The following is an 18,844-nucleotide window of genomic DNA, read 5'->3' as shown; positions in this document are numbered from 1 at the left end:
GTCCATTTTGTTTCCAATAAACTAATAGAAAAGTCCTATGTGTAACTTACTTTTGTATTCTCAAGAACAGCACAGTGTGTCAAACACATGAATGTTCAAACCATATGCATAAGGAAGGCAGCATCTCAGGATTGTGATTGTGAGGTTTCTCTATTGTATTGTATCCAATTAAGTTCTTCATGCAGAAACCTACTTTTCTACAGAAAAACAGATAACTTTATACTATTAAACTATGTATGGTTGTTGCGTGACAGACTTTTCTGGGGAGACTCAAGACACACATGTACTCACCTAAGATAGGGAGGGAATGACAGACCAAAGTACAGATACCATCAAACTCCAACTTGATGAACTTATAGTTTTATTGGGATTATTTCTAGAAATATGGGTGAGGAGTGAGGAGTTTTGTCTAAGATCAGAACTGACACAGAGATGCTATATCACCAAAATCACAGAGATGCTATATCACCAAAATCCACTCCAGCATGAATGACCCCTCATAAAAGCTGGAACCCTTGAATATAATGAACAGATTTCTGGCTTCTCTGCTTCTTCCAGGCAGCTGGGCTTGTCTGAGAGTGACTCTGAGAAGTCACTTACTGCATATACATTCTTGAAGAGGAGGGGACCTAGGAAATCTGGTCAGTTTGAGGAACTTCCTGAAACCATTTTGAGTGGTTTAACTTTTTGGTTTTTTTCAAGGTTGGAATGTTCTCAGAGGAAATTGTGACACTAGAAGATTAACTCAAAAAGGAATTTGATTGACACTGTGACCCTAGCTGGTATAATATTCATATACAAACTGGCTTCTAAATCACATACCAAGAAAATTAGATTCTCCTATTTGTAATCCAATACCTTGACAAATTTTGTAGCTCTTATTGCAGGATTTCTTCATATGCAAAATGGGCCAAAGGAGGCAGCATTACAAGCTTGTCCAAAATGTGTCTCACTAGGCTCTGTAAATCTGTAAGGCCTAGTTCATCCCTTGTTGAATTATGGAGATGAAAATGAGAATAGCAGTAGTCTTCACTAGACTGTAGCCTCTGAGTGGCACTGCTGTCACTTACAGGTGACAGCTGTTCAAGCCATCTCATAGTCACTGGAATTTACCACTAGTTGAAGGAAATAATAGTTGTTTTACTGTTTCCTGGCTGGTATTAACAGTACATGTGCTTCTGTCATACAAGGCAACAGCAGTGAGCCACAGAACCCAGACATCCACATATTCACAGTTTTCTGTGTCTAGCATTGTTTAGATGCAGTTATTGGACAAATTACAAAAGATATAAAAATTTATAATATAATGGTTTTAGGCTGAATGCATGCTTTTTATTTCAGCACCTGAGAGGCAGAACCACAAAGATGAGTTTGAGGCCAGCCTGGTCTACATAGTGAGTTCTAGGACAGCCAGGGCTATATAGGGAGACCCTGTCTCCAAAAGAAAAACCACAGCAAACAAACAAACCTAGTTTTGTATTAGCATTCTGACTTAAAGGCAAAATCTCACTGATGGTCTGGAGATGTGGCTCAGTGGTTTAAAACACTGACTGCTCTTGCAGAGTACTCAGGTTTGGTTCCTAACACTGTAGGGGCCCATAACCATCCCTAACTCAAGTGTCAGGTGATCTAGTGCCCTCTTCTCACCTCTACAGGCACCAGTTATGCACATGATACACATACATATCCAACAGTCAAACAATTACACACAAGAATATAAAATAAATAATTCTTAAAAATGTATAAGTAAGCTTAAAACAACAACAACATGAATCTTTATTAGAGTTATGAAGACCAGAGGTTCAGAAGAGATCTTATTGGACAAAAATTTACAGTAGAGCCACATTCCTTTTGAAGGGTTAAGGGAAAACTCTTCCTTGACCTAACAGTCTCTAGAGACTACCTGCTTTCCATGGCAAAGTCCCTGTCCTCCATCCTTCATAACCAATAGTGTAGCATCTTTAACTTTTTCTCTGATGCCCTGTCTTCTCTATTGAGGAACCCCATGATTAGGTTAGAACACCAGCTTGATTCAGAAAAATTCTCCATCTCAAGGTCTTTAATCACATCTGAAAATTTCTTTTTTATACAAAGCACTCAGTACACAGGATGCAGGTGAGAACAAGTATGTCTGTGGGACCATTGCTCTTGTAACTACACATATATGAATTTAAACAACCATCGGACTTCAATGGTCATATTGAATGTGGTCTGCTTTTGCTCCAAAAGCTGTGCCCTTTTGCCTCATAATACACTTTCCTTTATGTTCCTCATTCATCTAGTCTCTCTACCACGTCAGGTTGTCAAAAGCAGAGGGTCCAAGGGCAGTGAGGCAGAGGTAACCTGGGCTGATAATTTTCATGACATTTTGCTATTTTTGTATCTTTCCAACACAGTTTTTATGAGTCATCACTCACATATGTGTCCAGGACTTTTCTGTAATGTATGTACCCAAAAGTCAACTGTATTCCTTGAGAAACCACACTCAACTCACTAGTTCTCTAAGCTGAACTGGGATGTACCTGTTTCTTTCATTTGCAGCTGACCATTCTGTGTGCAAAAAATAGAAATAGACTCCTGGGAAAGGTCACCTCTCCATTTAAGGTGAAATTGATCAAAAATGCATTTTTAAATGTCTATACCAAAAGAAATACTGAAGAAATTCTTCAAGGAGAAGAAAATAATTCCACGTAGAAATTCAGCAAATAAAAAGGAGAAGGAGAAAGAGGATGAGAAGTAGCCATGGGAAGAATATTGTGAATTATGGTTTACTGTAGAAAACATAATATCTGTATTAGATATTATGCTGGATATATCTTATGCAGCCTTATGCAGTTAAACCCAGCTGATGTGAGTCCATAAGATCTATAGCCATGTCAAGCCTTTGGGGAGCCAGATACACCCAAGACTTTCTCAAAGGCGCTTATGACAGTACAAACAGAATTTGGGTTCTGTGTCCTTGTTCAAGAACACATTTGACAAGGCTTGTCTGATACTAGAGTCAATGCCTTGTAGGAGTCAAGGATGTTGTTTCTAGGGACCTGACATTTCCCCTGAGCAGTGGTTATCAGTCCTTAGGCAGCTGTGCCTGTGGTATCCTGTGTTCTCTTTGCTAACATTACCTGACTTATCTCTCTACTGACCTTGACAAATTTTCCCCTTAAAATAGTAGATAAGATATTATACTTCTTAATAAACTTGCTTGGAATAAGTCAGTTGGGCTGGAGAGATGGCTCAGTGCTTAGGAGCACTGGTTGTTCTTCCAGAGGACTTGGGTTCAATTCCCAGCACCCACATAGCAGCTCACAACTGTCTGTAACTCCAGTTTCAGGGAACCTGACACCTTCATACCAACGCACATAAAGTAAAGTTAAATAAATTATGTTGGGTGGTGGTTGTACACACCTTTAATCCCAGCACTCAGGAGGCAGAGCCAGGTGGATCTCTGTGTGTTCCAGACCAGCCTGGTCTACAGAGCAAGATCCAGGACAGGCACCAAAAACTACACAGAGAAACCCTGTTTAGAAAAAAAAAAAAAAAAAAAAAAAAAAAAAAAAAAAAAAGACCTGCTGGTCCCAGGTATTGCTTTTGTCTTCTTTATTTCTCATTCCTGGCCCTCCCACTCATCACCTCACCATTTGAAACTCTTATTCCTACAGGTTCAAATCAAAGTTTTTATTTCACAACAACCCTCCCCATCATCTGGCTCTTTCTGACTCTTCTCTCACATCTTTTGGGCCTTTCCAGTGCCGACTGATAAAGACATCTCATCTAGGGTTGAGTCCTCAGTCCCCTATGCTCCACAGTGTGATCAATTATGAATCTCAGCGTTGACTGCTGCCTGTCAAGCTTCTCTTAAAAAGACTGAGTGAAGCCCAGGTTTGTAAGTACAGACAGAAACATTTAGAAGGAAATTTGATAAGATAACCACTTAGTAAAATGACAACATCAGGTTCTCCCCTAGAGCCTACCGCCTCCTCAGCCACAGGCTTCTAGACAAGGTTATAGTATCAGACATGAAATTCCCTCCTGTGGAGCAGACCCCAAATACAATCAGAGTGTGGTTTGTTGTCAGATAACAGTTGTGCCACTAGTAGACCAGTGGACACATTTTGCCTAGTAAGTCAGTGTTATAGCACGTAGTTCCAGCACTGGGAAAGATCAGTTCTACCTTTTCTCCCCAGCTGCCTGAGTAGCATCTACAGGTAATATGAAAGCTGGCCAGCTGGGATGAAGTTTCCTGATGAGTTTGACATTGATATCTCTATGTCCTATACCCAAAGCAAGTGGGGTCTTCAGCAATAGGGTCTTGCCATGTAGTTTGGGGAGGTAACCAAGGACAATGGCAGTAGCCTATGCTGTTTTGAGACCTCTGTTACCTCACGCCTAGGGCTTGTTACCCCAAAGTCATTGGCTGAATGGATCGAATCCCTACAACAAACGGCAGTAGCCTATGTTGTTTTGAAGATCTCTGTGATCTTCCTGAGCAGTAATTCAGAGGGAGGTGTCCTATCCCTTGCACTTCAATTTTCACTTACTGACCAATTTCTTTTAGGAAATATGCAAATGTTTCCCATACCAATGCTTTTTAAAAGTTATATTTTTAAATTAGCATATTAAATGGTAGATTTTTATAGACATTTGCATATATCCTTAGTTTTGGTTCACCCATCCTCTCCTCTCAACCTTCCCCATCCCCACATAGTTCCAGCTTCCTGAATCCCCCCTTTTCTTTCACATCACATGTTTTCTACTATCCCTCCAATGGTATGTTTTCACTGGGTTGTGAGATTGTAGACTTTCTATAATCCCCAATTGGGAACAGTCTCCACTCCTTCCCCATACCAGCAGCTGATTTCATTCATTGTCCCATTCCCTTCTATGCTTAAGCCTTTTTACCACCAATATTCCAACTCTCTGTTATCATGTTATCTATAATCTACTATCCCCCTTCTCTTAACATAAAGATTCCTTTCTAGTTTCCTGGCTCCCACTTGTGCTCAGAATTAAAGACAAAAAAATAAGAGATTTCAAGCTACAATCTGCATGAGAGAATATTCAGTGTTTGTCTTTCTAGGCCTAGGTTTCCATACTAACTGCAACTTTTCTTCTACTTCCATCCATTTACTTGAAGATTTCAGGACTTCACTTTTTTTTTACAGATGAATGATGTTCCACTGTGCATGTGTACCATGTTTTTCATATTTATTCACCTCTTAATGAACATCAGTGCTGTTTCCATTTCTAACTGTCATGAATGGAAAAGCTATTAAAATTGGTGTGCAAGTTTCTCTTGTGGTAAAAAATAAAAATCTGTTGAGTATACACCAGGGATGGTACACCTTGGTCATATGGTAGTTTTACCTCTAGTACTTTGTGAAACCTTCCGTCTAATTTCAAAAGCAGCTGCACTAGTTTACACTCCCACCACTATGTGTATAAGCGTAGCCCTTTTGTTAGACATAGTATCGTAGGCTTTAATCCCAGCACGCAGAAACAGAGGCAGGAAGAGTTCTGTGAGTTTGGGGCCAGCCTGTTCTACATAGTGAGTTCCAGGACAGGCAGGGCTATGTAGAAAGACCCCATCTCAAAAGACCAATACAAGTAAATAGATACATATGTTATTTTTTAAAAAATGTAATTTGAAAATCAAAAAATGCTAAGTAATTTAACAAAGGCTGCAATTATGGCTTACTACAAATCCATTTCTTATCTGTGTTGATTCTGGCACCTCTGATACCTTCACTATTCAGATAGGTCCCTTCTTCAGTCCTTTTGATGGCAAGCCTAAAATTCAACAAGAAACAATTAAATATTCATAATTTGAATGTCAACATTTATTACCCACCATTATATCTAGCCTGCCTACTCCACCTTTTGATGTGGATGAGCAAAAATCAAAAGTCCATCATGAGAGCTAGCCTGCTTCAACATTTGACTTCTTTACATCCCGGAGGCCTTTAACACCACACATTTATCACTCATGCACATGTAAGCACACACTACCAGACTCAGTTGTGTGTCATTGAAGTATAGAACCAGTGCTTGCTGCAATGTTCATAAAACTACTGCCACTTAGGGCTTTGCTGAAGATATTTTTAGCTTTCCAAACTTATTCATAAACGTGAGAAACTTTAAAACAATGTTTTTGTAAGTGCCTACAATGAATTCCTTTGACTGAAGAAAATGACTGGGCCTCTACACTGTGCCTTTCCAATTAAATAGTGGAATTCAAAATATCCCACCAAACCAGACATGGTGGAACATGCCTTTAAAACCAACACTCAGGAGGAAGAGGCAGGTGGGTCTGTGATATCAAGGCCAGCATGCTCTTCATAGCAAGTTCAGGGACAACCATGGCTACAAGGAGAAACCTGGTCTTGAAAACAAACAAAATATCCCACTGAAATGTTTCCCATAAAAGCTAGCACTGTCTTCAGGTGTTCTCTGAAGAGGATACATCAGAGATCACCAGGGTCCCTGGAGCCTGTGGTGATGTGAACAGGTGCAACTGTGCAGGAGAAGACTGATGAGCATGCTTGCACTTCTGCAGTGACTTCCTGTGGTTTCAGAATCCCAGGCATACCTGCAGTTCTGTCTACATTGTGCATAGGGTGTTTGTCCGCAGGGAGAAGTTTTAAATTGGTGAAGGAGTAGACAAGAGCTACCCCAGATGCAACCATCACACTAAGGTTTTATGTGAAATAACAGCAAGTAAAGGTTTTCTAAAATTGCAGCTAATGAATGGAAGGGCAAAAAAGTGCCCAGATTTGAGGGGATGTAGAGCTAACAGAGGAAAATTAGATGTGAGGGGAGGTTGAAGGGGGTCTAGTGGGTCCATGTCAAACATGGCTCTGGAAGGCAGTGCCCTTCTCCTCCATTCCCATTTCCTTACTAAAAATTATTAGATTACATTCCTAAAGCCAGCCACCAAGGTCTATTCCCTTATTTGCCACAACCTCCCACAGAGGCTGACTACCGAAGTCCAGCTATTAAAGTATTGAAGTCCAGCAACCAAAAACCTGCTTTGACTGCTCTCATTAACATGCTCAATCAAAATTAAATACCTCATCCTAACGTGGGTTTTCCCTTTAGCCTTTATGAACCTCAATTTGTTTATGGGCCATGTCTGTCTCCTCTCTATCCAGAAGCAGTCTTTGTCCTTCTGGGACAAATATCCTTCCCCCTCTCTCATGTTTCTTTATATCCCCTTGTCCTCTACCTTCTGTCTTTGGTTTTTGTTCCCTGCCTTTTTTCCCTCTGGGACAAATAAATCTCTGAGAACTTGGTCTTGGGGTGTCTTGTGCTGATACAGGTCCTTTCAGATGTGGAACTTGGTAGGGACTGGCTCTGCATGTACACACACATTCTCCCTGTGAGCCACACCTTATTTCTTCCTTCCCACACAGCTGCCTTCACACCACACTGCCTTTCAACTCTCATAGCCACAAGTCACACACATCATGACACATGAACGCAGTGAAGGGAAAGTGGTCTGAAAACGCACAAGCTGTTATATTCAGTGCTGCCTGTTCCTCTCAATTAGTGCTTTGGTGACTCTCTGTGCAGGCCAATCCAGTGGTCAGAATTCCCCTTCCATCCCTTCAGGAAATTCTGTTATGAAACGCAGAAAGCAAGTACATGAGTCTCTCAGTTTCAGATGGCCACCATGCCTCTCTACCCTACATCCTCCTCTAAGGATGGCTATAAGGTATAACTAAGGAGGACAAACTCTGGGACCAGACTAGCCCTCAGTTCTCAGTGGATGCTTGGCTACTATAATCCTACAGTACCTAATTTGAATGGCACACCTCTGTGGATGGGGAAGTATCATTTTATGCCAGGCTCTCTAGAATAAGATCAGCACTGCTCACCAGGATGCAATGTGTCAAACCATGGATGCCATCTGTTCCCTGGTATTACCCCATGAATTGCAAATTCCTTCCAAATTGAAACATTTCCTCCAGGAACGAAGAGAGGGGCAAGAGCCTCAGGAGGGCAAAGGGCACATGTCTGAGAGAACACAAACTTTGCAGATTCTCCAGGGCTCCTCCCCAACAGTATAAAAAAGAGTGAACAGGTACTGGAGGTGGAGACTCTGTCCAGCCAAACTGCAGAAAGAAAGATATTGGAATGGTCAAGCTACCTGCAAGAGTCATAGAGAGCCCCAGAGTTGCAGGTTTGGGGCAGTCAGCACCCATATTGGGGTAGGATTTCTGGTGATGAAGCTACTTTTGAGTCATTCCTGCTCATTGTGAGTAACTCTTCACCCGTACTCCTGTTGAAGGGCAAAGGAAAGCAACAAATATTAACATTAATTATGATTAACAGGATTACTTAGGAAATGCTAAATAACATAGGAATAAGCAAGCAGAATCACAGATTATTTCTTTGATCAGAGAAAACAGAGTTGACACCACACTGCTGGCTTCTGTTTTTGTAATCCACCGATCCCCTCCTTTTTGGAGAACAGGGAATACATCTGTTCTTCTCCCTTAAGAAGCAACCACCACCCCTGTCCACTTTGACTGCAAGTTCTGTTTGCTTAAGATAAAACTGTTTTAACCAGAAACCTATAATTGCAGCTTCTGTAAAACTTGCTTAGCTCTGAGAACAACTCTTTTGGAGTGAGAAGAAAAGACCTCCCTTCTCTTCTATTTGCTGTCAAGAAACACCATGACCAAGGCAACTCTTAAAAAGAAGTCATTTAGTTAGGGGCTTGTTTATAGTTTCAGGGAGTTAGTATATGTTAATCATAGCAGGAAGAGCAAATGCATCATGGCAGGTAGCTGAGAACTTTAATCCTGATCCACAGGAATCAGGGAGAGAGAGAGAGAGAGAGAGAGAGAGAGAGAGAGAGAGAGAGAGAGAGGAGAGAGAGAGAGAGAGAGAGAGAGAGAGAGAGAGAGAGAGAGAGAGAGAGATATTAGGGAGGGAGGGAGTGGAAGAGGGAGAGAGACAGAGACAGAGATTCAGACAGAGAGAAAGATAGAAAGATTGGGCCTGGTGTGGGCTTTTGAAACCTCAAAGCCCGTCCCTAATGAAACATCTACTCCAGCAAGGCCATATGTGCTAATCCTTCCCAAACAGTTCCACTAACTGGAAACCAAGCATTCAAATGAGCCTTTGTAGCCTTTCTTATTCAAACCACCACAGATGGTCATGTAGAAAACATTATTACAATGTTTAACCATATATAATCTATGGAATATTTATGATGAGGCCTGGGCTTTTTTATGCAATAGCTAGAAGCTACAGCCACATGCTAATTAAGGAGATTCCCCCAACCCTGTTTATTTCTGAGTGCTAAAAATTTAAGGAAGGGTGAGTCCCCTTAACACTGATAGTAACTCCAAAGAGAAACTCATTGATTCACCAAATTCAACATTGGTATAATATTAGGTCTGGTAAGGGCTCCCTTTCTAGTGTAAGTAGAACTCTGTGGGTCTGTGTGTGTGTGTGTGTGTGTGTGTGTGTGTGTGTGTGTGTGTCTGTGTCTGTGTCTGTGTGTCTATGTGTGCATATGTCTTGTATGTCTGTCTGTTGTGATGGTTAATGTTATATTTAAAGTTTAGACTTACTGTGCTTGAGAGACCAAAGGGTGTGTACAGTCTGTACCCTACTACAACAAACTGTGTATGTAACTGTTAGTAAATTGCCCCAAAAATGTTAGTAAACTGGTTGCAAAATGTGTAACTCTGTGGATTTGGTGCCCCGGGTTTTGGCAAAAAAAAAAAAAAAAAAAAAAAATGTAGGTAAATTGGTTGCAGAACATCAGTTTTTCAACTCTGTGGGTTTTGTGTCCTGACTACCTGGGGAGTCAGGAAACACTTTGAGCTGTGTAGCACAGCTGTGACGGCTGAAACTGCAAAGAGACAGTTGAGCCCTGGAGGGTGAGTTATCCAGGACACCTCGAGCTGCTCAGAACAACAGCTCTGCCCTGAAAGTGTCCTGGACACCTAGAGCTGTGTAGCACAGCTCTGACAGCTGGGACTGAAAAAAAAAAAAAAAAAAACAAAAAAACAGCCCAAACCTGGAAGGGAAATTTTTCTGACTTCTCAGGAGAGTCAAGCCTGGAACTGCTTCAGCAGGGAAGGGTATCCTGACTTTTTGGGAAAGTCAAGGTATACCTGGTGTGATACGGGATGGTCTCCCCACAGGATATAGCAATCCTGCTCCTCTCTGAGGAGCTGCTACACCTGAGCTTTGCTCAGCCCCCACTTAAGGGGGCTTCCTAGCAGATTTCTGCTTTGCAGGCCTAAGATGTTGCTTCTTTTGCTTCACTCTGTGAAAGGGGAAACCCCTGAAGAAATGTAACAATCTCTTCCAGCTCTGGAGAAAAGTGTTACCTATTATCTCTCTCTCTCTCTTGCTCTATCCACTGAGGGACATTTCAGCAAAGATCTTCTGTTCAGCTCCTCCTTACTTGCTCAGCTATTTCAGCTATCCCTTGTTTTGTCCACTGGGGGATGTCTCAGCAACGATCTTCCCTACACCAGTGAATGAAGATCTTCACATCTAAAAAAACTCTATTGAGGAAGAGATTTATTTGGAAAAGAAGAGTCCAAGAGATTAGATGCCTCTACCAGGGTGGAAAGAACATGTTTTTTTTTTCTAACTGACTAGGCAGAGCAGTTTACACAGGAAGTCTTGGGGGTGGAGTCAACCCTGGGCCTGGGGTTCTACTATCCTGCTCTGTGATTGGTTGGTTTCACAAGTCATTTGGCCAGGGGCAGAGATGGCTCTGATCTTACTGCCAAACAGTGTTTCTTTCTGTCCTGATCTGAGCCATCTTTCCCCAGTTCTGGGCTCCAGGTTCAGGGTGGGTTTCTTTAGTGAGCCCCTTTTCCCTACAGAAACTGGATTCAAAACTTATTTTTTTTAAATGGATAAGTTAAATAACAGCCATGTAACTTCACCACCATCTTGATTAAGATAACTACATGATACATACAACTAAGAAGACAAAAACAAGTGTCCAAAATATTTTGGGATTAAAATAAATTTTTATATAATAATTCTTGTCCTAAGAATAAAAATAACAGATGAGGACAAAATTATAACAACAAGGTTTATAAAAGATAAGATTTAAAAACAACATATGTGTAATGAGTAAGATATTAAAGCTATACCTGCATACATTTAATATGCAAGAATTAAAAAATTAAAAGGCTCTACAAATGGGAAAATATAAGCAATTCTCTGTTTTACCTTTATGGTGTTCTTTGTAAAAGTGCCTGAGCAACCAAAACAAATTTGGGAAGCAACACTAAAGGGCTATAATAATTAAGAGCATGAATAAAAGCCTTTAACAATTTTTATTTCTCAGTTAAGATAACACATGATATTATTTGTTTAATTAGTTTTATTTTAGCATTTAAAGGGTTGGTCAATTGGAGTGCCAAGATAAAAGCTTTAGAAAAACCTGTCAAAGGAATTATAGAGATATTCAGACCCAGACAGAAGAATTTAAAGGGAAATTTATCTCAAGATTGAATAATACAGTTGCAGAGAAACAGCCTTAGGTTACCAGACAGCAGACTTTAATCTACCAGGTAACCTTACAGGGACTACCAAATGCTCATGTACAAGCTACCTGGACTCCAGTGGAAATGTCAGATTTAAGGAGATTTAAAGAAGCTATAGTATCATATGGCATGCATTTTCCATTTGTAAAGCAGATGTTAAACTTGTAGTCAACTTGTAATAGAATTATCCCTCAAAACTAGACAGATTTGGGTACAGTTATCCTAGAGGCTGGGCCACAGTTACAATGGACAATCTAGTGGAAAGAGGAAGCTAAGACTGTAGAACAATAATGTAGGTCTAGAGGTATGGAAATTTCCCAAGATCAACTGCTTGTAAAAGGTAATTATACTGATATACAAAGACAATCTTTATATGATGACCACACCCTAATTCTATGCCAAATGGAATCCCTGAATGTATGAATGTATGGGACAGAATAGAAGAAGTAGCAAGGGAAATTGAGTCATTTATGAAGTTATACAGGGCCCTAGAGAATCCTTCATGGATTTCTTACAAAGGCTGTCTTTAGCAGTAAATAGAATGTTATCAAATACAGAAGCTAGACAGATAATAATTGAATCTTTGGCTTTTGAGAATGTGAATGCAGCAAGCAAGAGAATAATTAGGCCACTAAAGGCAGGATCAGCACCCTTGGAGGATTGGATCAGGGACACAATTAATATTGAGTCTCATAATCATGATAGTATGTGGATAGGAGAGGTAATATCAAGAGTTTTCAGAAAAAATAATAATGTCAGATGCTTTGATTGTGGTTAACCAGGTCATCTAAAAAGGGACTGTAAATAGGGCATTTCCAGAAACAATGTTTCTTCAAGTAACAATAGTAACAGAATGCCCCTCCCTTCTGTATTATGCAGAAGGTCTTCTAAAGGTAAACAATGCACAAATGAATGAAGATCAACAAGGGATAGACAAGGTAATCCTTTGCCTCTGCCATCAGGAAACTCCCTGAGGGGCCTCATGCAGGCTTCCAAGGCAAATTCAGTTGAGAACTTTCTTAGCATCATAAAAGAAACCCCTTCTCAAAGTAATTAAATAGCCAAATGCCTATTCTAATAAACCATACTGCTCAGGGTAATAGAACAGCTATAGCAAAGAAAACAAGAAATTCAGGAGAAACCATAAAGCAAATTTTATGGCAAACGTCTGTAAATGAACAAAGACCAAAACTAAAAATACAAATAAATGATTTTTTCTTAGAAGGTCTTGTAGATACTGGTGCAGATGTCATGATAATTGCACCAGAATTTTGGCATCCAAATTGGCCTGTTCAGGAGGTAAATGTTCAGCTGTTAGGGATTGGAATATTATCCCAAGTGAAACAGAGCACAAGACAGTTTGATGTATAGGGCCAGAAGGACAGAGAGGGAAATTAAAACTAATACAGCTAGGAATTTATGAGGCCATGGATCTATTACAACAATGGAATGCTCAGATTAACATTCCTCCAACCTCAGAAACAAACCATAAACTAACATATGTTTCTTAGAGAAATGTTAGAGGTTATTATTATAAAATGTAGTCACTGGTCAGGGAGACTGTACAAAAACAGGGCACAACTGCTGATCCTTCAAAGACACCAACAGCTCTACCTTTAAAATGGTTAGCAGATAAATCTGCATGGGTTCAGCAATGGCCCTTAACAACAGAGGAACTGTAGGCTTTAGAAGAGCTTGTACAAGAGCAGTTAAACACTCAGCATATTGAGGAATAAACCAGCCCTTGAAATCCTCCTGTATTTGTTATTAAAAAGAAATCTGGTAAATGAAGAATGGTAACAGACCCAAGAGCAATTAACAAGGAAATTCAGCCAATGGGCTCTCTACAGTCTGGAACTCCTTTGCCTGTTTTGTTACCTAAAAGATGGCCTCCTATAGTTATCAATTTAAAAGACTGCTTCTTTTCTATACCCTTACAGGAAAAAGACAGAGAAAGATTTGCCTGCATGGTGCCTACTTATAATAATTTTCAATGGGTTAAGAGATATCAATGGAGGATTCTCCCACAGGAAATGTTAAATAGACCAACCCTGTGCCAATATTTTGTACAACAGCCATTGGAAGTAATACATAAACAATTTCCTAGATCTATAATTTATCATTGTATGGATTATATTTTACTAGCTGACTGAACTGCAGGTACTTTAGAAAGAATGTTTGAAGAAGTAAAGAAAATTTTGCCTTGTTGGCAATAAAAATTGCTCCTGAAAAGATACAAAGAGGAGATTCTTTTAATTATTTAGGATATGAAATAGTCTACAAAAAATTAGACCCCAAAAGGTACAAATTAGGAGAGATTGATTACAGACTTTTAATGACTTTCAAAGATTATTCAGAGTCATTTCCCAGTTATGGACTGTTGGGTTAAAAAATGATGAACTGAGTAATTTCTTCAAAATCTTAGAAGGTGACAAAGACTTAAATAGTCCAAGAGAATTATCAGCTGAAGTTGAGAGAGAATTGGCCTTGGTGAAAAGAGCTATTAAGGGAAATTATTCTTTATATATTAAGAAGGGGGGTACCTGTTGGAGCCTATTTTTCCTAGTGGCTTTGAGTCGTTAAAAGTCTGTAATCAATCTCTCAAAGTTTGCACCTTTTGTGGTCTAATTTTTTGTAGACCTATTTTATATCCTAAATAATTAATATAATCTCCTCTTTGTATCTTTTCAGGAGCAATTTGTAATCTCCAACAAGGCAAAATTTTCTTTACTCCTTCAAACATTCTAAATTATTTGTATTTGAATCAGATAGTAAAATATCATCCATGTAATGATAAATTATAGATTTAGGAATTTGTTTACATATTACTTTCAATGGCTGTCATACAAAATATTGGCATAAGGTTGGGCTATTTAACATTGCCTGTGGGAGAATCCTCCATTGAGCTCTCTTAACTGGCTGAGAATTATTATAAGTAGGCACTGTAATGGCAAATCTTTCTCTGTCTTTTTCCTGTAAGGGTATTGAGAAGAAATGGTCTTTTAAATTGATAACTATAAGAGGCCATCCTTTAGGTAACAGAGTAGGCAAAGTAATTCCATATTCCAATCCATTGGCTGAATTACCTTGTTGATTGCTCTTAGGTCTGTTACCATTCTCCACTTACCAGATTTGTTTTTAATAATACATACAGGCAAATTCCAAGGACTGGTTCATTCTTCAATACACTGAGCTTTTAATTGCTCTTGTATTAGCTGTTCTAAGGCCTGTAGTTGCTCTGTTGTTAAAGGCCATTGCTGAGCCCATACATGCTTGTCTGTCAACCATTTTAAAGGTAGAGCTGTTGGTGTCTTTGAAAGATCAGCAGCTGTTGTGACCTGTTCTTGTACAATCTAGATGGCCGGTGACCACTCATTAGAATAATATCTTCTAATATTTCTCTCAGAAACATGTGCTAGTTTATGGTTTGTTTCTGGGGTTGGAGGAACATGAATCTGAGTATTCTATTGTTGTAATAGATCATGGCCCCATTAAATTCATAGCTATGTTAGCCACATATGACTTTAATTTTCTTCTCTGTCTTTCTGACCCTATAGGTTTGATGTATCTTGCACTCTGTTTTACTTGAGATAATGTTCTAATTCCTAACAGCTGAATATTTGCCTCCTGAAGAGGCCAATTTGGATTCAAAGATTCTGGTGCAATTATTGTTATGTCCAGACCTATGTCTACAAGATCCTCCAAGAAAATGTCTTTTATTCATATTTTTAAATTTGGTCTTTGTTCATTTATAGAAGATTGCCAAAAAATTTGCTTTATGATTTTTCCTGAATTTTCTGTTCTCTCTTCTATAGCTGTTCTATCACCTCAAGCAGTATGGTTTACTACAATAGGCATTTGTTTATTTCTTTGCTCTGAGAAGGGATTTCTTCTATAATGGCAGGAAAGGACCGACCTGCATTTGCCATAGGGGCCTGCAAGAGGTCCCTCAGGGAGTTTCCTGACAGCAATGGCAAAGGATTACTTTGTCTGTCCCCTGTTGATATACATTCATTAGTCCAATGTTTGTCTTTACCACACCTTCTGCATAATCCAGAAAGGAGGAGCATTCTGTTACCATTGTTCCTTGAAGAAACATTGTTTCTAGGAATGCCCTGTTTACAGTCCCTTTTTAGGTGACCTTGTTCATTGCAATTAAAGCATATAACATTATTATTTTTCTTCAGACCTCTTGAAATCACCTCTCCTATCCAAGTATCATCATGATCATGACATTCAATATTAATTGTATCTCGGATCCATTCCTCCAAGGGTGCTGATCTTGCCTTTAATGGCCTAATTACACTTTTGCATGCTGCATTAGTATGCTCAAAAGCCAGAGATCCAGTTATTATATGTCTAGCTTCTGAATTTGATATCATTCTATTTACTGCTGAAGACAACCTTTGCATGAAATCTGTGAAGGTTTCTTTTGGGCCCTATAAAACTTTTGTAAATGACTCAGTTTTCTTTCCTATTTCTTCAGTTCTGTCCCAAGCATTCATGGCTGCCATTGGGCATAGAATTAGGATGTGTTCATCATATAAAGATTGTCTTTGTATATCAGCATAATCGCCTTCTCCAAGAAGTTGATCTTGGGAAATTTCCATACCTCTAGCCCTACATCATTGTTCTATAGTCTTAGCCTCCTCTTTCCACCAGGTTCTCCACTATAACTGTGGACTGGCCTCTAGGACAGCTGTAACCAAATCTTTCCTGTCCTAGGGAATAATTCTATTACAAGTTGACCACAAGTTTAACGTCTGCTTTACAAATGGAGAATGAATACTATATGAGACTATACCTTCTTTAAATCTCCTCAAATCTAACATTTCTACTGGAGTCCAGTTAGCTCATATACAGCCTTGAGCATTTGGCAGTTACTGTAAGGTTACCAGATAGATTAAGGTTGGTTGTTTGAAAATCTTAGGCTGTTTCTCTGTAACTGTATAATTCAATGCTGAGATAAGTTCACCTTTAAATTCTTCTGTACGGGTCTGAATTTCTCTGTGACTTGTTTTAACAAGTTTTTCTAAAACATTCATCTTGGCACTCAAATTAACCAACCTTTTTAATGTTAAAACAGAAATTAACAAACAAATATATTCATTATTGACATTATGTAAACCCCATCTATGGTGGTATTTTATTTGTACTGAAATGTGATTTTAATTGTATGTTAATAAATAAAGTTGCCTGGGGGTCAGAGCTATTAGAGTCATAGCAAGAGCATGGTGGTGGTGGCACACGCCTTTAATCCCAGCACTTGGTAGACAGAGCTAGGTAGATCTCTCTGTGTAAAAGGATACAGCCAGCATTGGAGACACACGCCTTTAATCTCAATCCCAACCATAGAAGACCTGGAAGTCTCTATAGACAGGCAGTCATGTGTTTGGGTTTACAACCAATGAGAAAGCAAAACAGAAAGACTATAAAGACAAACACATAGGAAGTAGCTCCCTTTCGGAGAGCTCTCTTGGCTGAAGCAGGAAGGGTAAGGCTCTTAGTTCTGACCTCTTGGCTTTCTTCTCTGAATCAGCTCTGTGTTTCTTATTTAATAAGATGGTTGGTTACATCTACACCCAGCAACATTAATTATCCTCTTATTTAATTGTTACAGTTTTAGACTTCCTAAATTTTCTCCATTGTAAAAATGTTTCCCATTTTTTGAATGTGGGAAATTTTGCTCTTTTAACTAATTTTTTCCTTTAAGATATCTTAATTTACTCAACAAGTCTGGCAACTGTGAAGAACAGTAGAAGTCCAAGGGAGTTTCAAAGCAGCTACCTAGTATGGTAGTAGTCCAAGATAAGAATCCAGAGAGAGCCCACAACCCACCAGGAGAGAAGTCAAAGAGACTCCAGCCCACATGGGGTGGAGACTACATCTGCATACAGCTCAGGCCTGAGCTGTGGGCCTGTAAGGCCATGGGAAAGCAGCTTTTTCATGAATATGTACCACAAATGTTGGGTTGCCAGATATTGGGGTAAAAGTTGAGAGATCAGAGAAGCAGAAAGAAGCCAGCCACACTCTTACCACTAGAAATCCTCAGCCAAAGAGAGAGCCACTTCTTGTATACCCATACCTATATCCTTTCTGTACTCTGCCATCTCAGTTCCTCTCTCCACCCAGCTACATCACTTTCTCTTTCTACCCAGCTCTATCACTTTCTGTCTGTGTGTACAGACCTCCAGATCTCTATGGTTAACTAGTGCTGGGAATAAAAGTGTGTACTACCATGTCTGGCTCTGTTCCCAGTGTGTCCTTGAACTCACAGAGACCCAGATGAAGCTCTGCATCCTGAATGCTAGGATTAAAGGCAGGTTCTATTGCCTGACTTTTATGTTTAATATAGTGGCTGGCTTTTTCCTCTGATCTCCAAGTAAGCTTTATTTATTGGAGCACAAATAATATATCACCACAGTGACAGAGACAGTTAATTTACTTTCTTGGAGTAGGTGTCATGGAAAAGCATTCCTACTAACATTCCTTTAGGGTTACTTGATTTCAGATCTAACACCCATGTGCGATGAATTAACCCATCAAGATGGTCTCAGCTCATCTTTGACAGCACCAGAAGGTTGGTACCAACACCATCCCAAGAGGTTGCATGCACATTGTCAATTATGGGGATATTCTCCTCTGATTTGTGTTCTGATGTTGTCATGTCATTGTTACCAGGTGACAGCTTCTCTGCTATTCTCGTCTTCTCACAAAAAGAATTTGCCCAAGACACAGTTTGAGAAGAAGTTTTTTAAAAAAGCAAAGTAACTGAAAGTAAATGTACACTCCAGAGCAATATTGGAGCAGGCTGTCCTGAAGATTGCAGTAGCCCACTGAGCTCTGAATGGTGGAAATTACAGAAGTTTCTTATGATTCCAATTCTATGATGTTATTGTTAAGTTCCCCTACTGAGAACGTCCTCTATCCTGCATTAAAGAAATTGTTCCAGGGCCAAGATGTCCCCAGGGTTTCCCCTTCCCTGATCATTAGCATACTCATTGGTGACATGTATGGTCAGTGGGAAAGTCCCCTGGTGACTTAGTTTCTTATGTGGCAGGAGGAGCCCAATTGCAGATTCAAGGGTGTCTAACCACAAAGGAGCATTGTAACCTCAGGAGACACAGCCACCAGGTCACAGCTGTTGTCCCCTTGATTGTCTCCCCAGTCAGAGGGTACCTAACTAAAAAAGGATGGGTGTGTATGACCCTGCCTCCTACCTACTCGTATCTGCTTAGCTGCACGCTCTTAACAGTTGAAAATTTCACTGTTGTTAATGACTGATTTATAGTGCTGCTTGCTGTGGGATGTTCTGT

The sequence above is a fragment of the Peromyscus eremicus genome, chromosome 3, assembly GCF_949786415.1.
Source record: "Peromyscus eremicus chromosome 3, PerEre_H2_v1, whole genome shotgun sequence".
In the NCBI taxonomy this organism is placed as follows: Eukaryota; Metazoa; Chordata; class Mammalia; order Rodentia; family Cricetidae; genus Peromyscus; species Peromyscus eremicus.
Note: the sequence above shows the minus strand (reverse complement) of the source record.